The sequence below is a fragment of the Mastacembelus armatus genome, unplaced genomic scaffold (assembly GCF_900324485.2).
Source record: "Mastacembelus armatus unplaced genomic scaffold, fMasArm1.2, whole genome shotgun sequence".
Taxonomy (NCBI): Eukaryota; Metazoa; Chordata; class Actinopteri; order Synbranchiformes; family Mastacembelidae; genus Mastacembelus; species Mastacembelus armatus.
The window spans coordinates 123322-140759 of NW_022872898.1; the positions used below are offsets into that span (position 1 = coordinate 123322).

Sequence of the window (17438 nt, forward strand, 5' to 3'; positions counted from 1 at the left end):
CCTGCCGACCTCCCAACGAATTCACGTGGGTGGATTTTCTCCAGCCGTCTAACGGCTGACTGTGCACGGATTCACGGCGTCCTCGTCCTCCTCTTCATCCAAACTGTCGTATTGGAAACCCGGTGGAAACACCAATAAATATGTCAGGTTTACGCTACACTGACATGGTTCTTTTCCTGAAGGCAATGAAACACACGACAACTTTGTACCGAGTATATGTCTGCAAGTGAGAAATGCCTCAGTTGCAAATGGAGAGAAGAGACTTTCTTCTCTCCCCATGTGACTTTCACCCTTCTCCTTCTTTTCACTTAGCAGTCCTTTATTTGTATAGTGGGGAACAAAACCAGACACAGGATACATGGGTGCAATAAAACTTCAGTTCATCATGGATCATAAGGTTATGGAGGTCAGCTGGAGAAACAGACCTCTCACATAAACACCCTGTCTTCAGATCTAATTCCACAATGGCAACCTTTAAACTTTTGTCCTTATAACCCCAACAATAACCCATGGATCCTTCCACATAGTTGCTGGTACACTCTCTGAAGAGCACAGAGAACAGCTGATGAGAGTTATTTGTAGAGGACAAAGCCAAAGTCACCTTCAGTGAGTGTGTTACTCCTCTTCTCTGACCTCGTTTTCTGAGGTAGCATTTTCGAAGCATGTGTTCTTTTTAGCCCATGAAAAGAGTGGTCGCCCAAACTGAGCCTGGTTTTGCTGCAGGTTTTTTCTTCTGTTAAAGGGAGGTTTTCCACTGCACTGTCACCAAGTGCTTGCTCAAAAGGTATTTGTGTCTGTTGTTTTTTTTGTTTTGTTTTTTGTAAAGTGCCTTGAGATGATTGTATTGTGATTTGGCACTATACAAATAAAACTGAATTGAATTGAACTGAATTGAATTGAGTGATTGAAGTCAAATCAATATTAGTTCTGCAACTGAACACCACAGGTAAAGAAACAGTATTGTCTGCATTGAATAGACATTTTCCACCAATGGAAAATCTATCCGTTCAGCAGATTTCTTCACACTTGGAATAGATCTAGGGGTTCGCCCAATACAGCATTGCAATTAAACACAGCCATGTATATTAGAAAAGGTTATGCATTTGAGTCTGAGACAAATTACAGTAAGGTAGAAAATAAGAGGATTAAACTGGGATGAACTGGTGGATGGAAGTACAAGCTTATGGGGACATTTGATTTTCTAAGTAAAGCATGAGCTGTTGACTGTTCTATCATTGGCTGACCAGCACCATCAGGATCATGCTGCTTATTGCAAGATGTAACTGAAGCAAAGCTCTGTATATTTAATAATGACACTTCCTAATGTGGTATTTGAACCCACAACCCTGAGATTAAAAGCCTCATGCTGTACCTACTGAGGTAACCAGGGTCCACTTGGGTAACCTGAAGCAGTTTTTTTCCAATTGTGACATATGCCACAAACGCTTTTTTTGACAGTCTACGGTAATATTGGAAAAGGTTATGCATACATGTGTTAGACAAATTACGGAAAAGGTCAAACATAATCTCCTTAAAGAAGAAGAAACTGCAAATTTAGTGCAAAGTTAGTGTAGCTGTATGTGTCTTTGCTGGGAATCATTTGCTTCTGTCTGGCTCTAACACTTTACCAGTCCAGCTTTAGACTGAGTTTAGGACTTCCTGTTCCATTAATACACACAAATACAGAAAGAAATACATGCAGCTCTGCAACAATGTAGAAAAACATTTAAAAAGTTTATTTATTCATATTCATTTATTATCAGCTTTTATTTCTTTTTGTTGTCCATAGAAGTTTGTGTGGGCATTTTGTAGCTAGTTCAGCCATGCTATTTGGTGTTAATTCAGAATTTAGGTTCTTGTCTTTAGTTCTTCCTCAGTACTAAATAGACCAATTACTATATCTTCCTATTATTGCTGTACAGTTTCCACACCTAGTAACACACCTTAACCTACACTTATGTGCAGAGAAATTTTTCTTTTCAAAATAAAACAAATACACATATTTCTGTTTTAAATACAGCAAATTAAGCTTCAGTATAAATTGTTGTGGCTGAGTGGTTAAAGCAATGGACTTGAAATGCATTGGGGTCTCCCTGCGCAGATTTGAATCCCCTCAACAATGAGGTGTCCCTTAGGAATCATCATCTAGTGTTAGTGATGTGTATACTTTCCCTCTTGAGTTGACTTTCAAATTAAAGTGGTAATGGTGTAGACTGACCACATAAAGTCAGTATGTTGTCTGCTGTTGATGTCAGTTATACCTCCAGATAAATACACTCACTCCTATAGACAATTCAGGGTCACCAGTCAACCTAACGTGCATGTTTTTGGACTGAAGTACCTGGAGTAAAGCCACACAAGGATGGGGAGAACATGTATATTACATTCTTTTATTATATTCTTATATTTATAATGATTTGTAACAACACATTTATAATCAATAATCTTTGAACGCCCAATAAGAGCATTCCCGACAAGGATGGGATTCGAACCCACGTGTGCAGAGCACAATGGATTAGTAGTCCATCACCTTAACCACTCGGTCACCTCGTCACAGGGCTCCAGATGTTTAAAGTAGATGATCCGTGCAGAATTACCAGAAGAATTTCCAGGTTTACTGCCACAGTAACTCTGTCTAATTCCAGTCTAATGTTACTGCACTGATTCATAATCTGTCACCATGGAACCACCGTATGAAAATAATTCAGGTTAAACTGAGCTCTGCCCTGTAACTATGATCAATTTTATGACCTGCATAAGACAGAAATCTTAATATTAACTGCTCGACATAGATTGTATAACACCAAGGTCATGGTTTCCAGCCCCCATACTGGTCATTGTTTTGAAACGTCTGTAATTTTAGAACTGAGCTGAAATGCATCTGACAAAAGTCTAAAGTGTGAAATGTAATTGTAGAATCCAATCGTCTCTGTGCTCTACCCCTATTTCCAGGAGCAACTGAGGGCACAGTGGATATGGAGGATCATAAATGACTTAAGATGTAAAGAAATATCTACATATACCAACAAAACTCTATTTAATCAATGAATACATGAATAAAAAACAGGATGGCCTCATACTTATATTAAAGAATAAATATACACTGACATAAATACAGAAACAATTAAAGGCAATTCATTTACAACTTTTCCCTGATGGGAAACCAGAGACACTCAAGTAGAGTAGAATTGTAATATGTGGTGAAAAGGGCTAGAGGTCAAATGTGTTTTTCATTTATTTTAATGTAATGTATATGTATATGTAAAGGTGGGCACTGAGGGCCAAAGCCCTGATTGTTCTCCAACTATCCCTGCCTTACCTCTGCTGACTACCTGGATCAGGTGTGTTCTTGAAGGTACCAATTTGTTTTGTCTTCCACCATTTCCACTCTGAGAATGTATGTTCCAGCTTGTGATTGGCTGAACATACCTGATCTAAGTAATCAGCAGTGGGTCGTGTAGGGATAGTGGGGAAACAAGCAGAGCAGGGACTTTGGAACTTAAGGAACGTCATTAGTTGACAAAACTACAACACATCCAGCAGGAGTCAAACTCCAACCACAGAGGGATTTGAACTCTCAATATTCTGATCTAAAGTGAGATGCCTTGTCCATTAGGTCACATGATCAGAGACAGAAACCTATTTGTCATATATACAGTCCTAAATTATTCATACCCCTGGCAAATTCTGACTTAAAGTTACTTTTATTCACATGCCACTTTTTGTTGAAATGTAAATAAAAAATGAGTAATAATTTTTTTCCACAATGATGCCTCTTGTATATCGTCTTATTTTCTTCTGGGAGATGCCTGTGTCATTTCTAATCTAGAAAAAGCTTGCTAGTTGAAAAAAAGTAACTTAAAGTCAGAATTTGCCAGGGGTATGAATGATTTCGGGCTTGACTGTATTATGTCACTTTTTTGTACTAAACCATGAATGAATGAGCAGGTTCTGGACAAACAGAAAGGCAGATTAAAATCTGAACTCTCTTCTCAAATGCCTTCATGGCTGGATTCTGAATTTTACTTCATCACTTTCACCTTATAAAATAAATCATAATCTTGGTTACAACATGCTTGCCCAACAGTGATGCTGGTGTAGTGGTGAGCATGGCTGCTTTCCAGCCAGTTACCTTGGGTTTGATTCCCGGTCATTGCAAGTGCATTAACACTACAAATAACAAGATTGAAATTACAGTAGTAGTTTCTATGAACAAGCACTTTACAGTCAGCAATACACTGAACCAGTGTTAATTTTGTTGACGAAATATTTTCGTTGACAAGTTTTCACGAACGAAAACGAGACATTAACAAAATTAAAATTAAGTGATGATGATGAAAACTATAATTAAAATATATTGACATTTTCGTTAACTAATAAAAACGAGACAAAATGTGAGTGAGGGATGTTTTTAGAAAAGATCCAATCAGAATCAATCTTCTTAGATACACACGCACATTTGAAAAGTAACTGATCCACCTAGTGATGTGGTATGCATGAGTACACAACATCATCTTGCATAGCCTACACTGGGTTTCTGTATGACTTAAACTATAATGAAATGGCAACAGCTGGGAGAAAACGGAGAGAAGACATATGGGTCAGTTTCATGTTTGATTCAATGGCATTACTGCCAAATTCAGTTTTTCTTTTAAATATTTTGGAGTTGCACTTTTTCTTTCAAGAATGAAGAACGCCATATGCAGGTTATAAACTATGCATATCTATCTTTTGCTTTTTCATGGAAAGGCCATATTCCATATATTTAATGAACATTGTTTTTATTTAATTTTAATGTAGAATGTTTCATATATTACAACAGTTTAACTAAATCACATTCAAATTAAACCCAATATATGTTAGTTGACTAAATCTATAGTAGTTTTAGTCGACTAAATTCTTATGCTATTTAGTCGACTAAAACTAGACTAAAACTAAAACAAAGCACATGGCTAAAATATGACTAAAACTAAAATTGCATTTTAGTCAAAAGACTAAAACTAAATTAACACTGCACTGAACCATAACCTAACCTTAGTTACTATAGACAGTGTCTGAAGGGGTAGCTGGCATCAACACACTGTGATTGTGTGCTTCTTCTAACACACTCCTGAAACAAATCTTTAGCCCTGGGTTGAAACATTACAAGTATTTGTATTTCATGCTTGTGGATCATAACCAGGTTGTAAGTAGTGCTTCAAAATGCCAAAAGCAGAAACAGGAGCAAGAGACAAAAACAGAGTCTAGACAATTTATTGAAAACTGCATTTAAACTCAAACAGGTTGTTCATCAGCTGATCAGAACTTTAAGACCATAGTCCAAAAAAACCTTAGGACTCAGTAGTAAGGAGCCCCACCGTTCTGGAACTGGCATCTGTTTTTGTAAACCTCCCTTGCCATCAATGCCCAAATGGTCCAAAAGAGCAATGTTGTTCACCAGAAGTCCTTTGTCAGGCAGGCATCGTGAACTACAGTGTTGTCCTGTTGAAAGACCCATTCAGATGAGGGTCAAGGGGATGCCTGCTGCAACATCTCCACACAGCCCTTAAACAACCTGAAGCTCCACATAGCCAGCCGCCGTTTGACACCCTTAAACAACCTGAATGTCCATTTTCCCATTGACAAAAAAATGAAACCTGGGTCATGATGGAGCCTCTTCGGCTGTGCTGAGTAGAAAACATCTCCAGTGGGATCTCCCTGTCATGCAGGTAACGTTGGAAGCCATTAGGACTGTCCAGATTAATTTATTTCTCATCACAATAAAACTTTCTTCCACCTTTCAGTGTCTCATGTTTGGTGCTCCCTTGCAAAGTTCAAACAGGCAAGTCTGTGGTGTGGGAGGAGACGTGGCCTTTGAATATATGTCCTTCTTTCAGAGATGCCATCTTATGGTCACTGGGCTGCAGTCAGCATCAGTAAGGGCCTTAATTTGGGTTGAGGATTGGCTTGTGTCTTTCTTTCTTCTGGCTATTTTATCTGTGGACCAAACATCTGTTCTGTGTTTTATTCTTTTAAAGCATTTGCTATGGTCAGGAATTAAATCCAGGTCAAATGCTTGATAGGGAGCTATTCTCACCACAACACCACCTTCTTTACTGCTTGTGAAATCACACTTCTACTATATGTATCCAGTATGTCCTGCAGTATCCAGCTACAGACTCTAAGAAAAAACAGTGTCCTCGCCCTTGATTCATTGTTTTCTCATGCCTTTTCACTAAAACATGAATTAGTGAAGAAATTTAAAGTGAGCTGCTGAAAACATGAAGCTGCTTTCTTCTTCTGTCTGTCTAATAATCTGTCTGTCTGAACACACCTGAATCAGGTGATCAGCAGTGGGTAGGGGTAGGGAAGGTGATGATTGGACAACAAGCAGGCCAGTAGCTTTGTACACCATTGTACAAATTTTTTTGCGTTGATGTTTGGCAGTAACAGTGGGACATTTCCTGCTATGCTTGAAAAATCAATGGGTCTGAATCCCAGGGAGTGAGATCAGTTCTCCATCAAACCTGTGATGCTTTACAACAAATATCCTCATCTGGATTGTCATTAAATAAACATAGATGAGTGACTGTATCATAAGTGACTAGAGAATTGTTTCCAAATTGAAACAGCATTGACTAGGTGGAACTCCCACATATACATTATTAATAGCAGCTGTTCTGTTCTCTGTTGAACAGATAATAAACTCTGAGCATTTGGACAGTCTCAGGAGGATGCTTGGCTCTAGGGAAACATGGTCAAGTCAAGTCAAATTTATTTCTAAAGCACATTTAACACAAATCTGTGCAAATCTATATTAGCTGTAAACATAAAAACAGGCAATAAAAACAACCAATAATAATAAAATAATAAAAAGAATATCTCATCATTCAGTATTAAATGCCAATGTGTATAAAAAGGTCTTAAAATGAGATTTAAAAATAGGAAGAGTTCGGGCCTGCCTGATGTACAAAGGCAACTCATTCCAAAGTTTAGGGGCTGCTGCTGAAAAGGCGCGTTTGCCCCGACTCTTCATCCTCGATTTACAGTGGGTACGGAAAGTATTCAGACCCCTTTAAATTTTTCACTCTTTGTGTCATTGCAGCCATTTGCCAAAATCAAAAAGTTCATTTTATTTCTAATTAATGTACACTCAGCATCCCATCTTGACAGAAAAAAAAACAGAAATGTAGAAATTTCTGCAAATTTATTAAAAATGAAAAACTCAAATATCACATGGTCGTAAGTATTCAGACCCTGTGCTCAGTATTGAGTAGAAGCACCCTACTGAGCTAGTACAGCCATGAGTCTTCTTGGGAATGATGCAACAAGTTTTTCACACCTGGATTTGGGGATCCTCTGCCATTCTTCCTTGCAGATCCTCTCCAGTTCTGTCAGGTTGGATGGTGAACGTTGGTGGACAGCCATTTTCAGGTCTCTCCAGAGATGCTCAATTGGCTTTAGGTCAGGGTTCTGGCTGGGCCAGTCAAGAATGGTCACAGAGTTGTTCCGAAGCCACTCCTTTGTTATTTTAGCTGTGTGCTTAGGGTCATTGTCCTGTTGAAAGGTGAACCTTCGGCCCAGTCTGAGGTCCTGAGCACTCTGGAAGAAGTTTTCTTCCAGGATATCTCTGTACTTGGCCGCATTCATCTTTCCTTCAAGTGCAACCAGTTGTCCTGTCCCTGCAGCTGAAAAACACCCCCACAACATGATGCTCCCACCACCATGTTTTACTGTAGGGATTGTATTGGGCAGGTGATGAGCAGTGCCTGGTTTTCTCCACACATACCGCTTAGAATTAATGCCAAAAAGTTCAATCTTGGTCTCATCAGACCAGAGAATCTTATTTCTCATAGTCTGGGAGTCCTTCATGTGTTTTTTGGCAAACTCTAGGCAGGCTTTCATGTGTCTTGCACTGAGGAGAGGCTTCCGTCAGGCCACTCTGCCATAAAGCCCCGACTGCTGGAGGGCTGCAGTGATAGTTGACTTTGTGGAACTTTCTCCCATCTCCCTAATGCATCTCTTGAGCTCAGCCACAGTGATCTTTGGGTTCTTCTTTACCTCTCTCACCAAGGCTCTTCTCCCACAATTGCTCAGTTTGGCTGGACGGCCAGGTCTAGGAAGAGTTCTGGTCGTCCCAAACTTTTTCCATTTGAGCATTGTGGAGGCCACTGTGCTCTTAGGAACCTTGAGTGCTGCAGAAATTCTTTTGTAACCTTGGCCAGATCTGTGCCTTGCCACAATTCTGTCTCTGAGCTCCTTGGGCAGTTCCTTCAACCTCATGATTCTCGTTTGCTCTGACATGCACTGTGAGCTGTAAGGTCTTATATAGACAGGTGTGTGCCTTTCCTAATCAAGTCCAATCAGTTTAATTAAACACAGCTGGACTCCAATGAAGTAGCAGAACCATCTCAAGGAGGATCAGAAGAAATGGACAGCATGTGAGTTAACCCTCTGGGGTCGACGCACGCGCCGGCGCGTTTTGACGCATCTTTTTCTGATAAGGCCAGAACAAACTTAAATTACTCCGTCAATTCTGATCGTACAGATAAAAGAAGTATATCATTCAAATCTGTAAAGGGTCTAGTTTTAGTGGTATACCCTCATAATAACAACAAAACGTTGTGCTTTTTTTAAATAAAGAAAGCTGACAGGGTCACTCTCGGACTTTTCTGTCACTGCCATTTCTCTTCACAGACGCGTAAATAAAACAACCAGATGTCACGCTGGTTATTCTTGGGTTGGGGCACAGCTACCATTGATAAGTTCAGGCTGAGTTTACTGCAACTGAGTTGCAACATTCAATAAACAACCACGAAAAAAAGGGACGTTTCGTGTGTGAGGTGAATTTGATAACCACTACACTACAGAAACTGACACAGTGAAAAACCTGAACACCACAGTCTCTCTGTGCTTCCTTTGATGAGCGTACCTGACAGAGGCTACACTGTACAAGTCCAACCAATGACAGGGCTAGCTCTGTTGGGGTTATAAGGACAAAAGTTCAAATTGTTGCCATTGTGGAATTAGATCTGAAGATAGGATGCTTATGTGAGAGGTCTGTTTCTCCAGCTGACCTCCATAACCTTATGACCCATGATGAACTGAAGTTTTACTGCACCCAAGTATCCTGTGTCTGGTTTTGTTCCCCACTATACAAATAAAGGACTGCTAAGTGAAAAGGAGGAGAAGGGTGAAAGTCACATGGGGAGAGAAGAAAGTCTCTTCTCTCCATTTGCAACTGAGGCGTTTTCACTTGCAGACAGATACTCGGTACAAAGTTGTCGTGTGTTTCATTGCCTTCAGGGAAAAGAACCATGTCAGTGTAGCGAAAACCGGATATATTTATTGGTGTTTCCGTCCGGTTTCCAATATGACATTTTGGATGAAGAGGAGGACGAGGACGCCATGAATCTGTGCACAGTCAGCCGTTAGACGGCTGGAGAAAATCCACCCACGTGAATTCGTTGGGAGGTCGGCAGGTCCCCGTCTGGAAACATCCTCACAGCCCAACTGTCTGACGGAAACTGTGAAGGCAATCCTTGCGTCAAATCAGGTAAATATCCACAGGTGAAACTGTGTGAATGGACGTCAGGAAAAATCACGTGTGAGTCTAAATTAAATACCGTTGCAGAGCGGGATTAGAATCAAATTGATTCGAATGCACGAACGGTGAAAAACTGTTAGACAAGACCACTTGATATCTGTCAGAGACAGAGGGATAAAAGACCATGGCAAAATAAATTCACATGTCAGGGACATGATGAGGTATTTCCAGTGTCAGGGACACTAGGAGGGCGCATATTAAACAGTACTGTGGAGTGAATGTGAATGCTTATTTGTTTGTTTATTTGTTTGTTTGTTGATGAAAAGGGAACGTTGGACAGGCAATTGCCAACCGAGTAGAACGGTGTCACTTCCCACTGAAACTGTGTGTTATTTGTTGGGCACAAGTAAAAATTGAAAAGTTGAGTGTGGTGGACGGCTGTATCCGCAGGTAATTAGTACCTGTAGAAGCCTGATACAGTGGACGATCCCCACGCTGTTGTGACTGATCGTTTGCTTGTGCCAAGTTGCAACTATGGGAAAGGGAAACAGTAAACCCCAATTAACGGGGGATCCTAAATTTATGAATACCTATTCCCCAGGATCAGCAAGATATTTGGGTGAATGGAAGAAAAAATATGAGTTTCCTGGGAAACTGGAAACCTGCGCATGCGATAAATTGGTAACTCAATTGAAGGCAGAAATGGCTATAGCAGAACCTAAGAAAATTGATAAATTCAAATTACAAATTATAGAAGCTGTTAAATGGCAGGAACAGGCAGAAAGGAGACGGCTTTGTGGAATGCAAGCAAAAAGAGAAAAAGATAAGAAGAAAGGTGATAAAAAGTCCCTCATAGCAGCTCTCCAAGAGGATCCAGCTGATTTTGTAGGGCGTCCACAAGCACTAATTCAACAGGAAGAACGTAGAGAGCAGCAGAGACGTCTGCTTGCACAAGCCGCAGCAGCGGCTGCGGCAGAGGCGGGGGCAGCAGGGTCAGCTGAAACCCCGGCTCCCCCAGTCCCCCCCAGTGGGATAGTGGGACCTGTCCTACCTAGCCCCAGTCGCACTAGAACAGGAAAGTTGTACAGTCCCCTGGTTAATGAGGTTCAACAATTAGCAGCAGCTATGTCTGACACGAGCCCATTTAAAAATCCCCAGGGTGATGGGTCATGGATGGGGCCCCGTCCTGACCCACCCCCCTGGCCATTACTGGAAGACCAGACTAGCATCTTTCCAGCCATAGAGGTACCTAACCCCCACTTTGGAGTGGGAGGTGATAATAGGCCCCTTCTCTTAGTGAGGAGACCCTGGTCCTGCAAAGAATTAGAGGATGCAGTAAAAGGACTGGGGGATCCCCTCGCTAATGTTCGCCAGTGGATTGTTAACCTGCAGCAACTTAGACAAACTTACAATTTGGATGGACAGGAAATTGACTCAGTGTGTAGAAAAGCCTTAGGACATAGGTATGGAGGAGTGAGAGGAGAATATACTGGCCGAACTCCAGCTGGAGCAGTTCTGCCTCCTAATAATATTGTATTGGGAGCTCAATTCACAGCATTAACAGAGAGGATTAGAGATGCTTTTGTTAAACCTCCTGATTACCAAGCTATTGCTCAGTGTAAACAGAAAGATGATGAGGATGTACAGGAATACAGAGGAAGGTTAGAGGAAGTGTTTAAAGCAAATAGTGGATTGGAACCTGAGGAGGCCCCTGATTCAGCCTATCAGCAGCAGTTAAAGCAGGCCCTGCTGAGTGGTTTCCGCCCTTCCATTACGCATCACATACGAAAACTCAACATTAATACTCCTACAGATGGAGTCACTCAGATAATGAATTATGCACAACATGCACAAGACATGCAAAAGCACAAGTCAAAGCAACAGTCACAGGCTGCTGTGTTTGCACTCCTGGATGTGATGAGCAGTGGCGGAGCCTGGGGGGAGTCCTCAAAGATTCAGAAGAGGTGTCAGAGGTAGAGGAGGTTTTAAGAGGCGAGGAGACAGGTACAAGGAAGAAGAACAAAAGGATGAAGTATGTTATAATTGTGGTCAGCCAGGTCATTTTGCACGAGAATGTGATCAACGGAGGCAGAGAAAGGGAGGATACAGGAGATCAGATGAGTACGATAGACCTGAACCCTATAACCTTAATGCATGACTAGACTCCTCAAATACTAAAGAATTGGATCTTTGAGAAATTGTGGAGACTTATTATAGTACAGAAGAGAACAAAGTAATGCCCATTAGAGTGTTAAAAATTAATGGAGTAAAAATAAAATTTTTGTGTGATACAGGAGCAGACAGAACAGTATTAAGGGACAGAATTCCTGGAGTGACAAGAGGTGATAAACATATCTTTGTGAGATCAGCAAATGGACAGGTCACTCCTTGCAGTTTCTCTCAAAGCCTTGTGATTAAGGATGAGGCATCTGGCTTCGAGGAGAAGGCAATGGCAGTTTTATGTCCAAGCTGTCCAGTCAATCTACTGGGCAGAGATCTGTTGAGCAAATTGAAAATATCCTTGGTGCCCACTACCAATGGAATGGCTGCAATAGGTCCAGGGGAAGAGGTCCCCTCCTATGTAGTGCTAAAACAAGGGACGCCTTACTACTGGTGGTCCCTAGATCTGCCCACGCCTGACCCTGGATGGACAGGAGAGCAGCTCCTGCGCCTGTTGCCTGATCCTCAACCACCTCACACGGAAAGCCTTACTCCAGAGCAGATGCATGTCACTCTTTACTATAAGCACACTCCAGGCCCTGACTTAGTTTATGCACAGAAATTTGAAAAACTAGGGCCACAAAGAATAACTCTTAAGACTCTTTACACTGACAGAAAAGGAAAAGCAGTCTGTTCTGTAGGCCTCACCCAGGAAGCTAAACGTCTTGTAAAAGGGTGGACACCTAATCCTTATCTGTCAGTGTCTAAGACTAATGACATGTACTGGGAGGAGCTGAAACAGTTTTTAAATGAAGCAGAAAGCATTTGTGATTGGCATGAGGGCAAGGGGGGCTGGTTCAGTAACAGTGTGGGAAACCGCTTTTACAAAAACCTAAATTGGGTTGTAACTGCCACTCCCCATGCCCACATGGGGGAGGATGATCGAGAATGAGTGTTACTACTAGAGGACATAGATCCGTGCTTGGCTGAAGTGCCCGACAGTTTCTGGTCCCGAGGCAAGACTGATGTAGGCTTAATGACCACTGCCTCAGAAGTCATAATCAAACCTAAATCAGGTTATAGACCCAGAATAAAACAGTATCCCCTAAAACCAGATGCTTTAGCAGGAATCAGACCTGTAGTGCAAGGGATGCTCGATGCAGGAATCCTGGTGAGATCCCCAGAGGCTCAGTGTAACACTCCCATATTTCCAGTCAAGAAAGCTGATGGAAATAGTTGGAGGATGATCCAGGATTTGAGGGAAGTCAATAGGGCAGTGGAGAGTAGAGCACCATGTGTCCCAGACCCTCACACCCTGATGAATCAATTAAGACCTGAGATGAAATGGTTTACAGTAGTAGACCTAAGCAATGCTTTCTTTTCTATACCAGTGCATCCAGACTCACAGGGATGGTTTGGTTTCACCTTTGAGGGAAAGAAGCTTACATACACTAGGTTACCCCAAGGCTATGTAGATAGCCCCACAATATTTGCTTCTGAATTAGAAAATTGCTTATCTACATTCCACATGCCTCCACACAGCCAAATTTTGACTTATGTTGATGATATCTTAATTGCATCAGACACCCAGCAACACAACAAAGACACTGCAACAGCGCTGTTCAAACACTTAGAAAGAACAGGCAACAAAGCATCCCCAGAAAAAATGCAGTGGGCTGCCTCTGAAGTTGTATTCCTGGGTCATAAACTAACACCAGAAGGCAGAGCCCTGACTGAATCCAGGAAAGCAGCTGTTCAACAAGCCTGTAAGCCTATCACTAAGCAACAGATGATGCAATTCTTAGGGCTGTGTAACTATTGTCGACAGTGGATTCCAAACTATGCTCAGGTGACACAACCCCTGTTAGATTTAATTTATGAGACTCCAATGGCCATGAAGCAGGAGATAAGGTGGACTCCTAAAGGCAAGAGGGCTTTCAGTGAGTTAAAAGGAAAACTAGTGACCACACCAGTTTTAGGCCTGCCAGATTATAGTAAACCTTTTGTCCAGACAGTAGACTGTAAAGGGAAGTTTATGACTTCAGTGTTGACTCAGCTGTCAGGAGGCAAACAGAAACCAGTAGCCTATTACTCTAAGAAGTTAGATCCCGTGGCTTGTGCATTGCCTGCCTGTGTCAGAGCTGTGTGTGCGGCTGCAATGGCAGTACAGGCCTCAGCAGAAGTGGTACTTTTTCACCCACTTACACTGCTAGTCCCACACTCAGTTGACTTGCTTCTGACAGAGACCAAGATGTCATTTTTGTCACCAGCTAGACATCTGTCTGTCATGGCTCTTTTAATGTCTCAGCCACATTTGACCATAAAAAGATGTTCTACACTTAATCCATCTACCCTACTGCCCACAGCTGAGGAAGGCACACCACATTGTTGCATTACAAACACTGAAGAGACGTGCAAACCTCGTAGTGATTTGAAAAATGTTGCCTTAGCTGAGGGGGAAGTGTGGTTTGTAGATGGCTCCTGCTTTAACCCCCTGGGGTCGACGCACGCGCCGGCGCGTTTTGACGCATCTTTTTCTGATAAGGCCGAAACAAACTTAAATTACTCCGTCAATTCTGATCGTACAGATAAAAGAAGTATATCATTCAAATCTGTAAAGGGTCTAGTTTTAGTGGTATACCATCATAATAACAACAAAACGTTGTGCTTTTTTTAAATAAAGAAAGCCGACAGGGTGCGCTCTCGGACTTTTCTGTCTCTGCCATTTCTCTTCACAGACGCGTAAATAAAACAACCAGAATCTCAGCGAATACTTGGCTCATAAAAATAAGAATTATATGGCTAGAAAGCTTGAAATGTTTTCTTTTAGGTGACACAATTCAAGTCGAAAACAAATCATCACTTTTTATTTAATCCGTATGAACGTAAGGAGAAGTCCGTTTTTTCCTGTCTCACCTCATTACAGGTAATGCGGTCCCGCCTTGTACACTGTCCACTGTTCACATGTAAATAATCTCAGGTGAACCAGGTAAATATGTGCACACCCCCGAGAAATGACACAAAATATCAAACTTCATCATAGAATTTACTCACTTTTTCGGCGTGTTTGGATGATGGCGCGTTACGCACATGAAGCGGCGCTCCTTACATTCCACACAGAGACAAATAGTTTAGTTTGTCCTCAGAGTAAAAACACTGATTTTAACTCAAATGAGGATCGTTTGCTCCTCATTGTGTTGTATTGTACAGCACTAATCCGTCCCATCTACATTGACTGAAAGGCTCATTATGCGCGCCTTTGTCTGGACGTTCAGTGCGTCTTTTGTGTTCTCAGGTAAATCACATGACTATTCATCCTCAGACACACCCTCTTGCATATGGCCTTTCTGGACAAAAAGTGTCTTAGAAAATTTAAATCAGTGTATTGTTTACTGTGAATGTGTGAACAAGATGACATTCACAGCACTCTGAAGTAAACACTTTAGCCTACAACATGCTGGTCTCCAAAGTCTTGTGAACCAATGTTCTGTTTGTGTTTTATGGTCTTATTTCAGTGAGTAAAAAATTGTAGTTTTTCACTAGCCATGCATAAACACTTTTTTCTCAAAAACACAATAATGTATAAACTTGAAGCTCACATATTATTGTAGCCAATTTTGTGCTGATTACAGTGTTCATAGACTTTAGACATTAATATGTTTAAAAAACACTGAAAAAAGCACAAATGTCAGGACATGTCAAAATTTGTCCAGGCCCCAAAAACCCCCTCAGACCCCAGAGGGTTAAAAATGAGAAAGGAGAAAATATGTGTGGGTTCGCTGTAGTGTCACAACAGGACGTTTGTGCAGCAGGTCAGCTCCCCTCACATTTCTCAGCACAGGCTGCAGAAATAATCGCTCTAACTCAAGCATGCAGACTGCAGAGGGAAAAAGTGTTACAGTGTACACAGATAGCCAATATGCTTTTTCAACACTCCATTTCTTTGCTGCACAATGGGCTCGCAGAGGAATGAAGACAGCTGGTGGACAATCAGTTAAACATGCCTCCCTCCTAAAAGAGTTATTGCAAGCTGTTATGTTACCAAAGCAGATTGCTATCTGTAAATGTGTTGCACATACACAAAGGTACAGACTCCGTATCGAAAGGAAATGAGAAGGCAGATGTAACAGCAAAGGCAGCTGCACAGGGACAATTTGGCAAATGTAATCTATATATTATAGAAGACGTAAAACAGCCCATAGACCATGAAGTACTTTCGGACATGCAGAAAAGAGCCCCACCAGCTGAACAACAACTCTGGCTCAAAGACGGAGCCACAATAGAGCAAGACCTTTTTAAAATCAAAGTATTTCCACGCACCAGGATTCAATAACTACTCAAAATATTTTTGTAAATCCTGTTTGATTTGTTGTAAACACAACCCACAGGGAAATCTCAGACCAAAGAGAGGGAGATTCCCCAACCCAGATTATCCATTCCAAGTCATTCATATGGATTTTATAGAGTTGTCACAATGTCAGACATACAATTACTGCCTTGTTCTGATAGATGCATACTCTAAATGGGTTGAAATTGTGCCCAGCAAAAATGCTGATGCACTAACAGTGGCTAAAGCGCTGTGCAAAAATATTATTCCAGATCATGGGATCCCACAGCGAGTTTACAGTGATAATGGTCCACATTTTGTGAATGAAGTCGTTACACAAATGTCAAAACACCTGGGGTTTGAGTTAAAAAACCATTGTTCATACCACCCCCAGAGTGCAGGATTAGTTGAAAGAACTAATGGCACTATAAAAATGAGATTGAGAAAAACCATGGAGCAAACGGGGAGGACATGGGTAGAATGCCTCCCCCTGGTAAAAATGTACACGAGGGTCACGCCAACAGACAAAGGCCTGACCCCATTTGAAATCCTTTATGGGAGACCTTTTACACTTCCCATTTGTGAGGATGTGTGTGAAAAACCTCAAGGAGAAACTTCTCTTGCAGAGTGGATGAGTAAAATGTTAAAGACCAAGGAAGTTGTGAGTGCAAATAATCTGCCAGATGACCTTTTGTCTCCACAGGGCCAGAGGGTTAAACCAGGAGACCAAGTGCTGATAAAGGTCATAAAAAGGAAAACCTGGTCTACACCTAAGTGGGAAGGACCCTACACTGTGATCCTGACTACACCCACAGCTGTAAAGATCCAAGAGAGACCCACGTGGATTCATCAGAGCCACTGTAAGGTACTGCAACACCTGGTGAGTGTCGAGTAGAGGTGGAAGTCGGCCGGTATCAAAACCTTTGGCCGCTGAAGAAAACATCTAATCCTCGCTCCCAGCTATGGCACCCACCGCCTGCCCTAAAGGGTGGGAATGTGTTCTCCTACCAGTATGGCTCTGTCTGACCATACTGGTAATCTTCCTCACCATGGCAGATCTCTAGCGAATAACAATTTTACGAAGGAGCACAAAAAACCTAGGGCCAAACGATGGACACGTACTGACCTCACAGACTGGCACTGGATACAGGAAATGACTGGAATGCCCCATCCGTTTAAGACTAATATATGGTATAGATATGCTGCCCATGTGGCCAGAGCAAAAAACCGAACCGGATGCTACGTATGTGCTTATATGCCACATTCAGTGTCACACTTAACCCTATACGTGGAGCCCCTCTCTGCCATAGACAGTACATGCTTTGTGGGTCTAACCCAATATGGGAGAGACTATGGTGATCACTTCCAAGTGCATGATTGGCATAAATACAAGTTCGAGGTTTTAAAGGTGATGAAGTGTTCTGG

The 17438-nt window shown here is 41.7% G+C and overlaps 1 non-coding gene across 1 annotated transcript; it reads right to left on the minus strand.

Annotated features, from left to right (window-relative positions):
- Positions 1–2471: 2471 nt before the first annotated feature.
- Positions 2472–2553, minus strand: trnas-acu (transfer RNA serine (anticodon ACU)). The gene has a single exon. It is a non-coding gene; the product is annotated as a tRNA-Ser (tRNA).
- Positions 2554–17438: the final 14885 nt, after the last annotated feature.